General features: G+C 42.7%; 1 protein-coding gene across 6 annotated transcripts in view; it reads right to left on the bottom strand.

Annotated features, from left to right (window-relative positions):
• The window catches only part of fat3a (FAT atypical cadherin 3a), a 156708-nt gene extending 141153 nt beyond the window's left edge, over positions 1–15555 (bottom strand). For all 6 annotated transcript variants that reach the window (XM_018701644.2, XM_051065371.1, XM_051065369.1 and 3 more), the window contains exon 1: positions 15402–15555. The gene's annotated coding sequence lies outside the window, so the exon portion shown is untranslated. The remainder of the gene's footprint in view (positions 1–15401) is intronic.
• Between the last annotated feature and the right edge of the window lie 1443 nt (positions 15556–16998).

The following is a 16998-nucleotide window of genomic DNA, read 5'->3' as shown; positions in this document are numbered from 1 at the left end:
GCAGTCAAAATACTTAGATTGTAAATGTGTTACCAAAGACCTGAATATCCACAAAACACAAGAAGATGATTTGTCTTTGGACCAAACACCCACTGACCAAGGCTGAATTACAAGTCAGGCCGTCACCTTTTCAAAAATCCAAAGTCCAAATGAATTTGAAGTGGCATGTTATTTATTCAAACTATTCAAATGTGATCCTTATCTCCCACATTAAGTACTATTAAACACAACAAGCTAGTTTCACTTAAAACCCATCACAAATGTTTTGTTAGTGTAAAAATTATTTTCAATTGATCACAAATAGTGAGAAGGAAGCTTAAAATAGTGAGTGATTATGTCAGTTGACAAAAATTCTACATTTTAGTTTGGTTTAAAAAAGCAGCAGTGATGTAATGATACCACTGGGTTAAAACAGCCCCTTCTTCTCTGCCCATGGAGGCTCAGTAGTGTTGGTGTGGTATTTACCAAAATTTGGTCAATTTTGACCCAGTGATTTTTAGTGTGCACTACTGTACAGTATTAACTGTGGTAGGTCCTGCATTATTAACTAATGATAAAGTGGTCTGGTCTTGTAGAGGGGCCCTCATCTATAGACCTTTATTGGTCTTTAACTGTTTTTAATTCACACTGTGCTAGTGCACACTGCAGTACATAAAGTTGTGCTTTAATAATTGAATTTAATTTATGACAAACTCACTGACACAGTGAAATGTGTTGCCTGGTAGCACCACAGTAGTATGGGTCTCTGGGTCTCTGGGTAATTAATCCAGGCATGTTGTTTACTGGTTGCCCTAAATGTAGTTGTACTGTAAAATGTACAGGAAGCTGAGGGGTCAGTGGGGGCCCTGAGGCACTCTGACACGATAACTCAGCCATATGTAGGGCAAAAATGATATGTCTACACTTAATGTGTGTTTTAAAGGCTAAAGAATGCACCGGAGATAAAGACTGTTAATATCATGAACCATTCACATCACCATGAACAGTGGATTAAATGATACTGTGAAAGAAAATAGTCTCATTTTTCTATTAAAGGCAATTAAGTATATGGGGAAGTGTCACTTTTCTTAAGTACTTTTAAATTACACGTTCATTTTTGTGACAGGCGCAGTCACTGTAGACCAATTACTGTGCTTTTACACAAATCTGAAGGATTGGCCTGGTTGGCTGGTCCTATTTCAGCCAGAGTAGAAAATGGAAAACAGGTCAGAAAAAAAGCTTAATATTCTTTCTCTGTCTCTGTCTCTCTCTCTCTCTCTCTCTGTGAGTTGTCCAGCGGCAACCAATAGCCAAGTCAAGCACATAGTGGAGGATGTACAGAATTCTACAATAGGTAATTACCGTTATCAGAGCCTGGCCACACTGAAGTCACATCTCCAGTCCCTGGAGCCTGGTTAGAGCTGCACTCAGGTCTCTCTCTCTCTCTCTCTCTCTCTCTCTCTCACACACACACACACACACACACACACTGTAGTAATCTATCACACCTGTGGGGAAGTAGTGCAGCAGCAAACCTCATGCTGCTTGAGTCTGCAAAGGGATGAGGAGAGCACACTGAGGAGAGGTGCAGTGATGCAAGGCAGCTGAAAACTGAGACACCAGCAGCATTCCTTTTAACATCACCCAGCTCCCTGCTCCACATTCACACAGCCCTGTGCACAGAGAGAAAATGGCAAGTCCTGGGAGTGCAACCAACACCCTCCTGGTCACAAGCCTCTCTGATCTCTGGGCAGCGGCTGTCCCACATGATCACATCCAAAGTGAAAAGAAAGGACATCGCAGCCTTCAGGCTACACAGCCACACAGACTGGTTGCAGGGCTGCACAGATTTATGACTCACTCAAAGTACTCCCAAAAGCTCCAAACAACCAAATTCATCAGGAAAATAAAAGCATGCATGAACTGCTCAAAGAAAGCAAAGTGCACCACCAACTCAGCCACTGCACAAGTCAGAACAGGTAAGAAATGTTTCATTTCTCCTCACACTGCAAACTAAATGAAAACAGAGGTGAGACACAAAATATCATCTCAGCTGAAGACCTACAGATGAATGGAAACTGTCTGAAGGGTTCTCTGTCAATACCACAAAAGATTAAGGTTTATCCCCTGGCCTAGTTAGAATAAGAAGGCTTCGTCTACCAGAAAACAAGACACTAAATTGATATGTGATAGGTGGCCTTTGATTTTTCTGGCTGTTGAAATGCACCCACCATACCTTAAACTTGCTTTTACTTGCCTACATCTGATATCAGAAGTGTATCAGTGTGTGTCAGGACTTTGGCGAAAATGAACTCGTGAGCTGCTTGTTTGAGGCGACACACTGATATGTTTTCATTCTAAAAATGGTCTCCATCCAGACAAATGTCTCAGCTCTGTCCATACTAACACGCCTGAAAACGCATATCACATGACCATGCACATACACTGGGCATGCAACAGTGCAACTCTGCAGTTGGTTGCTTGGTGGCAGAAAATACTATGGATGAAAAACAATGACAGCAAAAAGTAAGACTGATGATGGAGTGGAACTATTACTGACAGTAACACAAATCAGGGGAGTATGTCATGACTGATGAGACCCAGTCAGGAAGTGAACGGCAGTGTTTCCAAAAGTCTCTGTTTAAGGGGCTTGAAAACTCTGGAGTGGCATGGATGTCAGATGTAACCAGGGATGGGCCGGTATGAAATTCTGCATAAATATCACTGTGGAATTGCGAATGCAGATCTAGTACTAAAGTAAAAGTATTAATTCTGCAGAAAATTGGTACTTCTCTGCTCTTCTCTGCTCTGTGAAGTAATGTTAGTGGGGAAACCAGCTGATGTTGGCTAGGTAATTGTTATCTGCCGCAGTAGCAAGCTTATAGACGTACTAACTCTCGTAGCTACTGCATAGATTCATTTCAAGACAGCATCACCTCTTTACAAGCACATCTTTCAAATCGGCTGACCTTCCTCCTCCAAGTCGTGGCTGTTTGTCTTCTCTCTGTACCTGAAATATTCCTACACAGCAAATTTAGTTTTTTTTTGACAGGGGAAAAGTTCAGGTGGGTCACCTCCTTCTGCCGTCATGAATACAGGAAGCCTGAGCAGAGCTGACTACTTGCACAAACCAGAGGGGGAGGGGTCGTGTTAATCTGCACTGCATGCGACCTGAGGGATTCCTGCACTTTCTGTCTTTGATGAGTCATTTTAATGTGGGGCAGAAGCAGCTTATACTGTAGGAACAGTATGGTGGACAATATTAGTGGTTTTGACACCTTGACTTTTTGGAACCGCAGTATACCTTGAAACCAGTAAGTGGCCCATATGTAGATGTAACCATAGTAACAATGATGCATATTAAAACTAAAGTGTATTGGTGTGGATGTAGCCTGAGTGTCAATAAACAGGACTGTGTGGTCACACAGTGACACTGATGGTAAGCAATGAATAAGCAGCTGGTTCGAACCTGTGCAGAGCTCAATCTGTCCTCTTAGTTTGATACAGCATTTAAATTCCAACAGCCTACATCAGTGCCTGTGTATACATACATTACATCAATCAAATGTGGAGTAGGGACATCATTGTATCATACTCTTTATCACTACCTGAACTTTATATTTGTGTTATATTGAACATGAGTCATTCTCAAGTGAAGTCTTTTGACCTAAAATAATGATTTAAATGAATGTGCTGCTGTGAGTTTAACTTGAATCAATTAAGTTGCTAGAAAGATGATCAGCATATTAACAGACATGCGTTGTTTGAGAGTGAAAAGAGACCCTTCTACTCTATTCTTTCTTTAAAGGACAGGCATGACGGAAACTTGCTGTTTGTCTTTAACGCATGCTGAGATAGGTCCTGGTGGTTTCCACCATTAATAATGAGAGAAACAGTAAGCATGATGATAGTATCAAATTTAGTCTTTCTCCCTGTGTACTAACATTTACAAAGTCACAATCTTTGTTCTAACTCAGCTACAACATGTCTCCAGCAGAAACCATCACAGCTCCAAGTTCTTTGTTTTAAATGAAGAACTCACTCCAAAAAACATGTGATTGTAATGTTTCTTACAACACTTTTCAACAGTTGTTGATTCACCACTTAAAACAGCAGCAGGGAAACTTACATTGTTGAACCAGCTTAAAATGTTCAACAGTGTAAAAATGAAGCCTTACTGTACCATAAATTAAGCAAATATTAAATTAGCTTTTTTTTTCTTGACCAAATAAGGAGGTAAATTCAATCAACAAAGAGATTAACAGTACACTGTCTATTGATTTCTTACAAAAACTGGGTTTGAAATGAGCTATATCATACATTTGTGTAACACACACGCTACCTTTTCAGCCCTTTTAGTTTATTATTGAACCTGGTTTTGCCATGTTTCATTATCTTTGAGTGTATCTTTTCCCAACTCTTTCCCTCACAGAAGTTGCAAACCAGGGACGAGGAGCAGCTAGAAAACAGTCAATATCACATAAAAGAAGTGGGTAGAGGTAGAACGACGTATAAAATCGAAATACAATCAAAAAGAGAACAAAGTCAAATCACTGGAGAACAATAACCAGAGCAAAGTCAAATAATACAAAAAATACTGGCTGACTCTGAGAAAAACAAACCCAGACTCAGCACACGGAAACAAAGCTTAGAATATAATAGATCCAAATAAGAACAGTGGTGGTGCTGGAGGATGGGCGTGGGTACAAAACACAGAGAGCATGAATTTGTGTAGAGCTGAAAGAGGAAGGAGTGGAGGAGGAAGACAGAGAATAGAAAGAGAGCAGCAGTAGAAAGATAAGGAGGTTAAGTTGTACAGAGAAACAGAGAGAAGACACAACACTGATGGGGCCACTGAATAATCATGGCCATCGGACGTCAAGCAAAACCCTTTTTACTTCCATTACCGCAAGTGCAGTGATGGATGAGAGCCTCCGTGTGTGTGTGTTCTATCCATCTTAACTTGCACTAATGCCTGTTTGTCATCATCTGGTGCATGCTCATCTGCACCAACAGAGACAGAGCGAAGAAGTGAGCGCTTTGTGAGAGTTTGCTCCCGTTACACACATCCACCCTCAGCTGACTCATGGTGAACCTTTTTTTGCAATACAGCTGTTGATCAAAATAAGAGAAACCCCACTTCAGCTTTGTCTTAGACACAAAAATTACAAACCAAGTTATTGTTTTTTAATCTCTTATCATTCGGTTTTTGCACAATGCAGTGAAGTTTGGACCCTGATCCTCTGGACTCTCACCCTAAGACCATTTGGTCCAAAAGTAGCAATAGGGAGCTGTCAGGACTCTGCTGAATTAACGACAGCACAACCAATTACCCTTCATTCATACTCACTGACTCACAGGGAAATCTCTCTCTGTCTCTCTCTAACACACACACACACACACACACGCACGCACGCACACTAAGCCGCAAAAGACAGATAAGACTGATGTATGAAGCATCCCATACTACTACAGCTACTTAGTTACAAACATCACAGTCAGTTAAAGGTCAGCAGCAGGACTGCTAACACACTCATACAAACACACCCAGCCGTACAAACACGCAAAGTCAAATGGGCTGACTAGGCAATTTCTGCAGCTAAGGTTTGGACTGAGCGTGCCGTTGGTTACCCTCAGGGACACACACACACACACACACCCCCCAATCATTTCCTCTGTGGTTGAGTGAAAACATATTTCAACAATCAGATCAGGGCTAATGTTGATTTCTGATTTTGTCAAGAAGTGAAAGACAAAGGGAGCGACAGAGTTTATATCTCAGTTCATGGCTGAATTACACTCCAGGCCGGAGCTCATCAAATGCTCCTAACGAGCTATCGATCCCCAAAACGCCACCGCGCTCTGCTATAAACACTGAATTTTCCCATTTCCTGCCGACAAGGTCTCTCACTCTCAACAACAACATCTATCAAAAGCAGGAGTGGATGTGGCCGCTGCAGGGGCCGGCCCATTGGTGAACACCTTTAGCAACAAACCAGAACTTGATTGAGAGGTTGGCACTGACAAGCAGCTCTGCTCACAGGAAAAAGAGGTTAAGTCAGAAGCAGGTTGGCCAGCACTGTATCACCGAGCAGACCCACGCCGGCCACATGGTCTATTTGTTACAGTCAGCAGCAGCTCTGCGTCTGCTCCGCAGATCTGCACTCAAATTCAGCCTTTTTCAGAAGGCAGAAATATGAAGACCTCTCTCTGTATTACTTCTCAGCATGCCTCTCTCACCGTTTTTGTACATCTCAATGAGTGGGTGATGAGAGTCTCTGCTAGCCAGTAAATGATGCCACAGAGAGTCTTACTCTGCTGAGACGCAGCTGTTTCTTCTGGACTTTTCCATTTCACGGGCCTATCAGCATAATTTCAGAGTACAGCGCACCACTGAGCAGCCAGACTTATTATAGGAATGCATTTCTCTCAAATAATAGGAAAGGAAACGTTTTTTTTTTACCGCGAGAAAAACAAGAACGCAGCTGAGGTTTGGTCAGATTTATGGTGAACGAGCCAAACTACTGTTCTGAAGCAAGCTAAATATACACACACACACACACACAGTACACTGACTGACAGCTAGCAGCCAGGCTACAAGTACAAGCATTTTACAGACCAAAGTATAAGAAACTGATCATAATCAGTTTCTTATACGTTTTACCTACACTCAAATGTTTTCAAATGTTAAATGTTGTCTACAAGAATTATGCCTGAATGTATAGTGTAGACAGTGCCAACTTTCAGAGACAAGACAGTTCTGGATACTCAGACAGGATACGAGTATGGATATTCAGATGCTATCTGTGTCCGCACAGGTGCCACAGCTTTGTCAGCTGCCAATGTCTGCGATGGACCTGCGGGGACTGGACATCCATCTGCGGCCCAAACTGAATGACCATGCTGACTGTATGAACAGACATCATGTGTGTACACCCCTACACTGATACCAAATGCAGAGTGAACAGATGCAGTCTGTTCTGTCTACAGCCTCTGTAACTGACAGAAGAGGAATGTGTTTGCATATTTCTCCCTCTCTTGGTGCTGACCACATGGCCAGGAAGGTTTTCTGACTGACATCTCTGGCCTGCAGCTCTGTGAGCGTCTGGACAACGTGCCAACACTAACCCACCACGCACGGGATCAATACCCTTCTGCTCTGGCAGCTCTGAGTGTCAGGCACACATGGTAAGCATGAGGGAACATGTAGAGGCACTGAAGACATCCTTGTCTGTGTGCACACTGCAACACGCTGCACTCTGTCATTACCAGAAATGTAACTTAATGGGCTGCTGCCACTGTTCGAGGATTTAGAAATGAAAGAAAGAACGGAACAAATGGAATGATTTCAATACTGTGTTGAAACTGATAGCATGTAAAAAATAACGAGGGCAAGTGATGTGGAAAGTAATGAGGGTTAAGTCAAAAATTACATAAACATCAAAACATATGGGCACTTGACAGCGTGACCTTACTTCTCTTCACACTGTGTAAGCATGGCGCCTCCTGCTCACATTCCTGCTCGTTCATGACTTGGAGCTGGATTTTCGGCCCAATTAGACACACCTCCAGGCCAGTTACATGATTCCTTAACTGCCCTCTTGTTGTATGCACATGCATACTGAGCTAGCAGAACAGGAGCTGTGCCTTCTGCTCGCATCGGACACACACAAACTGGAGGAGCTCTGCTGTGGGACCTGCTCTGTGTTAGAGAATACAACTGGGTGGAAGAGGAGGGTACCTTACAGTCTCCAAACACACGTCTGCTTAAATAATGATTCTCCAATTATATTAGCAGAAGTACAATTATTCACCAGTAATGACTTGTGTCAGCAGTGGCTGTAGCTTGAGGGGGAAAAGAAATGTTTAATTGATGTTTTCTGCACACACTGGCAAGAACTTCATTTCTCTTTCTGTGCATGTGAACGTAAAAAGGAGGCTCCTGGCACATTGTCAGCTAAATCTGACACAAATGAATAGCAGTGGACATGATTTAACATGACAAAGAGCTACTGTGAATTATTCTGCTGGCTGATTAGACAGCTGCCAAAGAAAAGGAGCTCCTTTTGAAGGCCGATGCAGTAATTAATTTGAACCTGGTGGATTCAGAGCTTCATTTTCTGGTTTGGCTCACGGTCAGGTGAGCTCCAGTGTAGGACAGGGGAGGGACGGTCTGCAGGCTGCTTGGACAGCTGGGTACAGGCTAGCTACTCTGCCTACAGCCCTGTAGCTAACATCAAGGAATACAGCGAACACGTATTAAAGGATAATTCATTAAAAAGGCCACAATTTCAGCTTCCGAAAATAAAGTAAAACTATAAAAGCAGAGGGTGATGATACATGAAGGTACTAGAAGTGAAGAGCACTGTACAGGTAATTAACTTTTACTCACAGGACAACTGTGACAATCAGATGTCTCTGATGGTTTTGTTTTCTTGTAAGAAGTGTTACTTTATAGATGATTGGTTATGTTGATGGATCAGCTGGATAATTGGTTACTGAGCACCAGGAAAAATATAAAGCGTGCAACAGCTCATCAAAGGTTTCACCTAAGTGTGTGTAGTGAGATATTTGTGTGAATCCTTGGTGAGAGCGAGCGTTCTAACTAGATGGATGTATTTGTCACTCACGCTGTCATGTGTTCACACTTACTGTTAGCAAACAGCTGCGTCTGTGGCAAACATGAAAGTGAAAATGAAGTGAAAGAAAATGAGCCACAGTCAAAGTCTGGTTGGTGCAGGCAGGAGTCAGAAATGTTTGCCACTATGCAGCTATGATTAGTTTTGTTCTGCTGGTTTACAACACTGCAGTACTAAGAGACCTTGAATTGCTGACATGCATGATCTGGATTTGGTTAATAGGTTATAGTGAAATGCTGTTAAGAAAAAAAATAAAGACATTTTAAAGGTTCAGGCAAATCACATAAAAATGTATTTCCTCACTTGATCCTAGCAGTATCTGTCCATGTAGTAACTGAGTTTCAGTTTCAGATATTTCTGAGCTGAGGTCCAAATGGAAGCCGTGTGGATTATTCAGGACTGTGAAAAGACACGTTGCCTTCAAATGCAATTTTGAATTCCTATGAGCAGTACAAACACAGTTCAATATGCACCATACAGTGGATACTACGTAAATGAAATAAAATACCTTTTGTGATTTGACTGTGACAGATTAACTCAGGATGTCCTTAACAAGTTAATCTGAATGGTTTCAGTCCTTTGATAGTGGTATCTGTCTTATTGTTAGAACTTATAATCATACAGCAACAAAAGACTTGCAGTGTTGGTTAAATATATCCGTCACAATGAAATAAGTTTTGGTACTCCTTATTTTTCAAGAGCTACTTAGTCCAAATACTGAAGATCCTGCATCATAGATATGAAGTTGATCATTTTAAATTAATGATTTGACATGAATCAAAGTGCTTTTACCCCATAAACAAAGAGACAAGCAAACACAGGAATGGTAAAGTTGACTTTTAGTTATTCATCAAAATATTCCCTGAATTATGGACAAACAATGAACAAAAACAACAAGCTGCTTGTTGAATGGTGCTATTCTGAACACAATGAGAAAGAGAGAGTTAAAATTCAGACTAATTCACTGGTCTGCCCAAACAATTTTTCACATGTACACATACAATAATTTCCACTTTCCACTATTTTCCATGAACAGGGCTGCAATGCTAGCAGGCTGAGGTGAGCAAAATACAGCCGAGAACAGACATAAAAGAATGAGCATGTGATGAGCTTAATTTCAGCCAATGTGTTAGTTTAATGTTAAATTAAAAGCACTTTAACAAAAAATAAATACAAATGAAAAAACTGCCACCTAATCAAGAGCTTTACCTACAGTTCACCACAACATCTGCAACTAAATGAGACTGCCTGGACTCCTGCTGGGATCTGAACATCTACAGAAAAGCTCTTTTATCTAAATCAGTGCAGACACTAGGGACTGCTAAACAAGTTAAGTAAGAGTGTACCGAGCATCACTCAGTACTTCAGGTTATAAGATGCTAAAGAGGACCATGCAGCCAGAGTAGCACTGTAGTGAGTCAAATCTCTAGTGTTCATAAACAAATTGCAATATAATGATGAAGATGATCAAGATGCCAGTCTTTCAGATCTCAATTATGACACAACGGTAGTTTCACTGTATCTGAACTAGGCTTGAATATTGATTGCAATCACAATTTAGATTTACTTTGAATCAAGCGCTCCCTATTCAGCCAGACACAGCTGCTGCTGTGCACCCTGCAGTGGTATTTCAGAGTAGAAGAGTAACAACAGAACAAAATGAAAATCAAATGTCTGAAGCAGAAGCTGAAGAGCTAGTCCCTCAAGAGTGCTCATCATGTGATGTGCAAGAAGAAATCATATGTAAGGAGTGCATGATGCTTGTGTCTGAGCTGCAAAGCAACACAATGAACTTATTCCAAAAGTTGTGATTATCATTTTGGTCATCATCATTCAGCTCTAATCTGAACATTTTTTAGCTGAGACTAAACCTTTGACCCTTACATACATGTGTCCAATGTATCTTTATTTAACAGCCTTTGTGTGTCAACAGCTTCTAAACAGGCAGAAATAACAAATGCTGATGCACTACACACTCGTCCTTCATATACTAATCTGGTATCCTTCACCTTAACATGGACCCTGCAGGGGTTACATTAAAACCCAGACCTCCACATCCATAAAGATAAATCCTGGAAACCAACTGTTACCTGCAATTATATGTCAGTGGTTCAACCACTTAATGTAAGGAGCACAACCTGACACTGATACACACTCACACACTTTAGTCCTTTGGTAGTTTTGCTTGGCCAACAGCCAAAGTCAACGAGTCTGAATGGATGAATACATAGAGAATTAAACAACTGCTTCTTTAACTCATCATGTGCCCTGATACTGGCAAAAAAGACTGCAACATCAGCTGTTTTACATTCTTTTGTTGTTAATTTCACGCTTAGCCCACCTTCACCTGAAATATTTTCACCTGCTGCTTTAATTAAAATGTACCTTGTACTACTCTTACTACTCCCTTACTACTCTACTATACTACTTATTACTGTTTTTTTTAGTCCTCAAATCAAGTCTTGTGGAAGTTCATTTGAATTTTGTGCTTTTCTAGTTTACATTTCATGAGAGATTTCAGAGGCTTTTATCTCTTACTCGTGAAGTGAGACTTTTTCTGACAGTTCAGCTGTTTTCAGCTCCTCTGTTTTCAACTGTCAGTTCTTTCACTGTTTCAAAAAAAAAAAGGCAACGCAGCTGCACACCTGACTTTAACGTGACTCAAACATTTCATATGCTGTCGCTGATTAGACTTTAATTCATTTCATGTTCAGTTTTGACACTTTCAGTGCTTACGCTGACACTTGGAACCCTTTCAGTGCTTCAGCTGCAGCCATCACTTCTAAGTGCTTCAAGTTAATCTGCAACTTCAATGTCTGTCATGCAAGCATGAAACATTTCACAGTGTTTTAACTTGTTTTGCACCTGAAACCTAGCATTTCTCATCAACAAGCAGTTACATGTTGTTTTTAGTTCTAATATACATTTTTACCTAATGCATGACTGTGGCCGAGATAGTAATGGGGGATCAGATTTTTTTTTTTTTTTTTTAATGTTTGAGGTGTTATAGTTTCTCCTCACCAACTTCCTGTTTGGCCCAAGTCCTTAAATCAATCTGAGTCCAAATTTCTTAAATCCAACTTGGGTCAAAGTATCAAGTCTCAGTTCCAGAGCTCTGAGAAGAATACGGTCCTCTCTCCATTTTGTGCCATGCAGCTATGCAGTAAAAAACAGATTTCCCTCTAACTCTGATCTGCTGGCACACACTGTACTATGCAGCGTGGAGGCCATCTATGTCTCCTGGCAGCAGTATTCAAGAGAATGATCTCATACTAATGCTTTACAATGAATGCTGACATGATTTATTGATGGTAAACTGATACAGCACCTTGAAATTGTCCTACATACAAAGCAAAATCTAGATTATTATCTTTCCAGATGCTACACACTGTTGCCTCTGTTCACATGCAGACAGTGTGTTTAGAGCAGTGAAGGAGGGTGATGGTGAGACCAGTCTGTCGCACACATGAGAGCAAAAAAATGGACCATACACAGATGAAAACGACAAAGACAGACAATACTGCTGGGCATCTGGGCTGACACAACCACCATTCAACAGCATTCCAGCAGTCGATGAGAACAATAGCAGACCCATTCTCACACACACACACACACACACACCAGTCAATTGCACAAACAGTGGGGACGAAGCACTCATACACAACAGGCAACCCCCCAGCCTGGATGAAGAGGGGGGACTAAAGAAATCCCCCAACTCTCTCTCTTTCTCTCATATACACAGAGAGCAAAGGAGGGAGGGGGGCCTGCAGAGTGCTGGCATTTGGCACGAACAGACGCTCACAAAGCCCTCGGGACCTCAGAGATGAAGGAAAAGCGAGGGGGAGGGTGGAGGAGGAGGAGGAGGGGTTGCAACGATGCCATTTCCAAGCAGGCAGCCTGTGGAGCAAGGCGCTCAGGGAGAAGGAGAACAAAACGAAGAGAGGGAGGGCCTCTATCTGCCCCCTCCCAACCCAACCCCCCCTCTTGTGGAGGTCAGTGTGCTGGGGAGGTCAGCCACTGCAGGCAGCAGGCAGCAGGCAGCAGTACAGCAGCTCCTCTGCAAAAGCTCATGCACGTGTTTTCTGCAGTGATGCAGTCAGAATCCATATAGGCTACTTGCAACTGCAGGAAGGTGAGGAGTCACATACCGTAACCTCTGTTACACACTGACAATCCACATCAGTGAAGACACTGTCACACTCATCAGAGCCTCTCCAGCCCTGCCAGGTCCAACAGGGGGCTCTAATGTTGTACAGCCAGCACAGAAGAAGGTTCAACGCATGTTTAGCTTAGCACACAGACTGGAAGCTGAAAGAAACAGTTAGCTTCGATCCATTAAAAGATTAAAAGATATTGAACAAAAACAGCTCTTCTAAAGCTCATTATCAAATCACTAGTCTTTTTACCTGTTGTATCTTGTTAGCCAGAGATGCTAAGCAGAGAGGGACCAACAGAAAAACCTCCTGTTAGCGCATCTTGGGGGGATTTTCCACATTATTTCAAGATGGTTAGCTCCATTAGCCTTGTAGTAGCTCTGGTGTAGCCTTTCTGCTGCATGGCTGTTGATACCTCTGTAGCACTCTGCTGACCAAGTGTTGAAAAACAGAAACAGAAAATCCCAATATCTCAAGCCAGAATTACAACAGCGAGGCTCTTTTGAGACACTACTTCAGGTCACTACTGTTGGTCAAGAAATCACTTCACTGAAGAGATGATATCAACCTCCTCATCTGACCAAGAGTAAGACAGAGAACGCTGGTAAAAACACCAAAATGGTGGAACTTTTGCTTTAATTAGTTTTGATAATAGAAAGTCGCTGTCCTGACATAATCTCCAGACTAGCCTCTGTGTTACTAGCTAAAGTTATAGGCTAAAATATTCATAAAACAACAATTTGATTAGCTTTTAAATATTGAATTACAAGTTCCAGTTTCACTGCTCTTGTCACATAAAACCGCACATGAAATGTCTTTGTCTGAACACTTTGGTCAAGCTGTGTGAGATAACATTCAAACTGTGGACAACATTTTGTTTGTTTAATGGCTGCTCCATTCCTGCACACAGACTATTCTGAATGCTAACAAGCTAATTTCCAAGTCTGCCAGGCTGTTCCTTTAACAGAAACAGGAAACAGGGTTTGGGAGGTTATTTAATTTAGAAGGCAACCATTCAGGAAAAACAGGCGAAACTACTGTTCTTCAAATGAAATTTCTTTGGTATCTCTCTGATAACAAGCAACTGGAGGTCAGTGATCATCTTCCATTTTAGTCACCAGCAACAATTAACGGCAGCGAGAAAGGGCCAATGCTGACGGCTACAGTAATTCACATTAACATGACAGTAACAGAGGGCCTAGCTCAGTTCCAATCAGCCTGTGCGAAACAGGTGAAAGAGATGGAGGCGATGAAGGAGGTGTAGGGATGGGAAGTGATGAGCGGGGTCGGGGGTGGGGGGGCGTGAGGAAAGAGGTGAGGAGGACGAAGAGGAGCTGTAACACAGGCCACCACGGCAAGTGAATGGACAGCTGTGTGGCTGCTTGGCTGCCTGCCTGCCCGCTGAAAGGTGAGAGGAGGAAGCATCCACGCACTTACACACACACACACACACACACAGAGAGAGAGAGAGAGAGAGGGAAAGAGAGCAGCACATGTGTATGTGTGTGTGCTTGTAGTAAACAGGTACACACAGCCCCCCTCAGCCTGATGTGAAATCACTGCCTCCTATAGCCTGATGGTTTTAGCAGAAACCTGCCCATAAACATGACAGTTAACGGAGCTCCACCCTGACAGAGCAGCCCTTCACTGACTGCTCGTAACCTTCATAATGCAGCACACACACACACACACACAGTTTATGAACATACACACTTGTTTTCACTGAATGCCCACGGGACACTTCAGACCAGCCCCAGTTGTTGCTTCCATCTGTCTGTCTGCAGCACACACACACACACACACACACACACACACACACACACACACACACAGCATCTCTAAACTCCGACATATCTGCACTGCCATCACATTCAGCCTGCAGGACTCCTTCACTGTGACAAAAAAAGATCCAAGGATATTTTTTCTGAGTGCTAACAGGCTTCCAGCTGATGAAATGGCACACTAATGATGATTTCTTTATTTCACTCCCAGAGCATTCCAGCTGTGGCGGTGGATGTGCCATACTGTAGGTTGCACTGTTATGGAGGTAATTAACATAAAGGCGCAGGGAAGGCCTGCTTCATGTGGCTTTTTTTGTCAGGAGCTGATACTGAAGTTGTATCTGATGCATAATCGATAACACACAGATGCACCTGCCTCCATAGAAAATCTGTTACATGGACGAAGCAAAGCGTTACTGTTGATGCACATTTGTCTAGATGCTAAATTGGACTTTAGAATACAAGGAGAAAGCAATGACAACTACACAGCGATTATGTTCGGATGGCTGCAGCAGGGGACCAGACTCTCAGTTGTCCCATGCAGCTGAAGCCGGAGCCCCGCAGCCCGCTGTTCATCAGCAGTCACCGCTCAACTGTTTTCCTTCCGCACTGTTTTCCACCGCTCAGTCCGCGCTGCGTGGACCCACACAGCTGCAGCACACCGCCAACAGCAGCGGGGTGTTACAGCAGATGTTGCATACAGCTCAGGTCACCCACCTTGTCCCACTGTGGCTTGCAGATAGAACAGAAAACGCATCACCGTCTGAGGAAAACCGTTCCCCGCATTCCCACCGCGCGTTTCTCCGCACACCTCTAACTTTGCCCCCCGTATCTCAGTTAGCACTCACCCGGCCATGCTGCTGAATATCCCCGTGAAAAACTCTCCGTCCTTACTCAGTACCATCCACACCAGCAGAGCCGCTCCGACACTGACTGACTGCTGACTGACGGTCCACTCCGCTCCGCGTTCTCTGCTCTACTACTGCTGCTGGTGGTGGAGGTGCTGCGCGCTCACGACGGGCCCCGGGTCGCGCACGGAGGTGCGCGGGCACAGCGCAGCCTGCCGGAGACTTAACAGATTTTATTTCTCGACCTGCATTTTTAAAATACGTTAATGAAGTTAAAATGTTCGTTTAATTGTTTTATCGATAAGAAGCAAATGCAGCCTCGGTTTAATGAGGGAGAGCAGGGCTCTGTAACAAGAACAGCTGTGACCAGGTCTGGTTGGTCCACCTCACTTTCATCTTCCCAAATTAATTTGTCTTCATCAGTCAAGGCTTGTACAGACACTGCATTTATAGAAGCAGGTTGTCTTTAATAACGTCTGTAATTCGAAATGCAGCCTGCAGAATATGAGCAAAGACACTGTGACACATATATATCCACAGACTGTGGCTATAATCACAGTCAGATGATTCAAGTTACAGTCACTCCAGTCACACAAAATAAGAATATGACTGTTATTCTGGGATTGGCCATGATCGGATTAATTTAAATCAAGTTTTTTCTGGAGCTGTAACTTCAGGTATGAGAAAGTATTTGCTTCCCTCCTCACTGAAACTTTGTGGATGTTTGGAGGACAAAGCTTTTCCCTGCCTCTGTTGACAGTAACTGTACTTGAAACCAGAACAAGAGTAACGTGTAGATTAAGACATGCTGAAAAAGTCACAGTAGTTAAAGAAAAATATAATCTGCTACAGCAGTTCAACTGTAACACACCTGGGATGTGTGTATTTGTTGCGTTTGACAGAATCTGTTGTAAGCTGTGACTTCATGATTTAAAAGGATAACGGCAGCACAGCTGCTCAGGACTGGTCCAGGTGTGGAGTCAGTTCAGCAGTTTACTGATTCTGCTGCGAAAATGTTGTAATTTGTAAATAAAGCCACTGAAACTCTGTGGATATTTAATTGCAGTTCAATAATATGAAGAACTGTAAGAAATGAAAAAGCGTTTGGTTGAGACAACGAAATGTTCCTGAGAGATGTTACAGTAATCACTGCCAACTAGCAGAGTGGCGGCTGCATTCTCCCATCACTTCATTCACTGTCCATGAACTCTGAAAATACAGCAGACAAGTGCCAAGAAAGGTGTGTGAAGGCAGCTGCCAAAGCACTCTGACAGTAATAATCCCTTCATGTTTCTGCTTGTTATGTTTGCAGGAAACCAGCATGCGTCTCCCTATTAACCAGCTAATGTGGATGCTTTTTCTATTGTGACAGGGCAGGCTGTCCTTAGGTGAGTTCTCGTGATCCCCGCCCCCACGAGCGTTGTAAGTGAACTGGAACAGAACAGAAAGGCTGTGAGCTGATGTTTGTACCTGTAAATGAAAAAGTAAAAGGAGAAAATTCACTTTACTTGAAGGTGATTTAGCATTTAACCCACTAGCAGTTTGAGAAAGCCCTTTGTTCACTCCACCATAATGGTTATTGACTGAAACAGGACAC

The sequence above is a fragment of the Lates calcarifer genome, linkage group LG21, assembly GCF_001640805.2.
Source record: "Lates calcarifer isolate ASB-BC8 linkage group LG21, TLL_Latcal_v3, whole genome shotgun sequence".
Taxonomy (NCBI): Eukaryota; Metazoa; Chordata; class Actinopteri; family Centropomidae; genus Lates; species Lates calcarifer.
The sequence above is the reverse complement of the archived record's forward strand: the minus strand, read 5'-3'. Positions and strand labels throughout refer to the sequence as shown.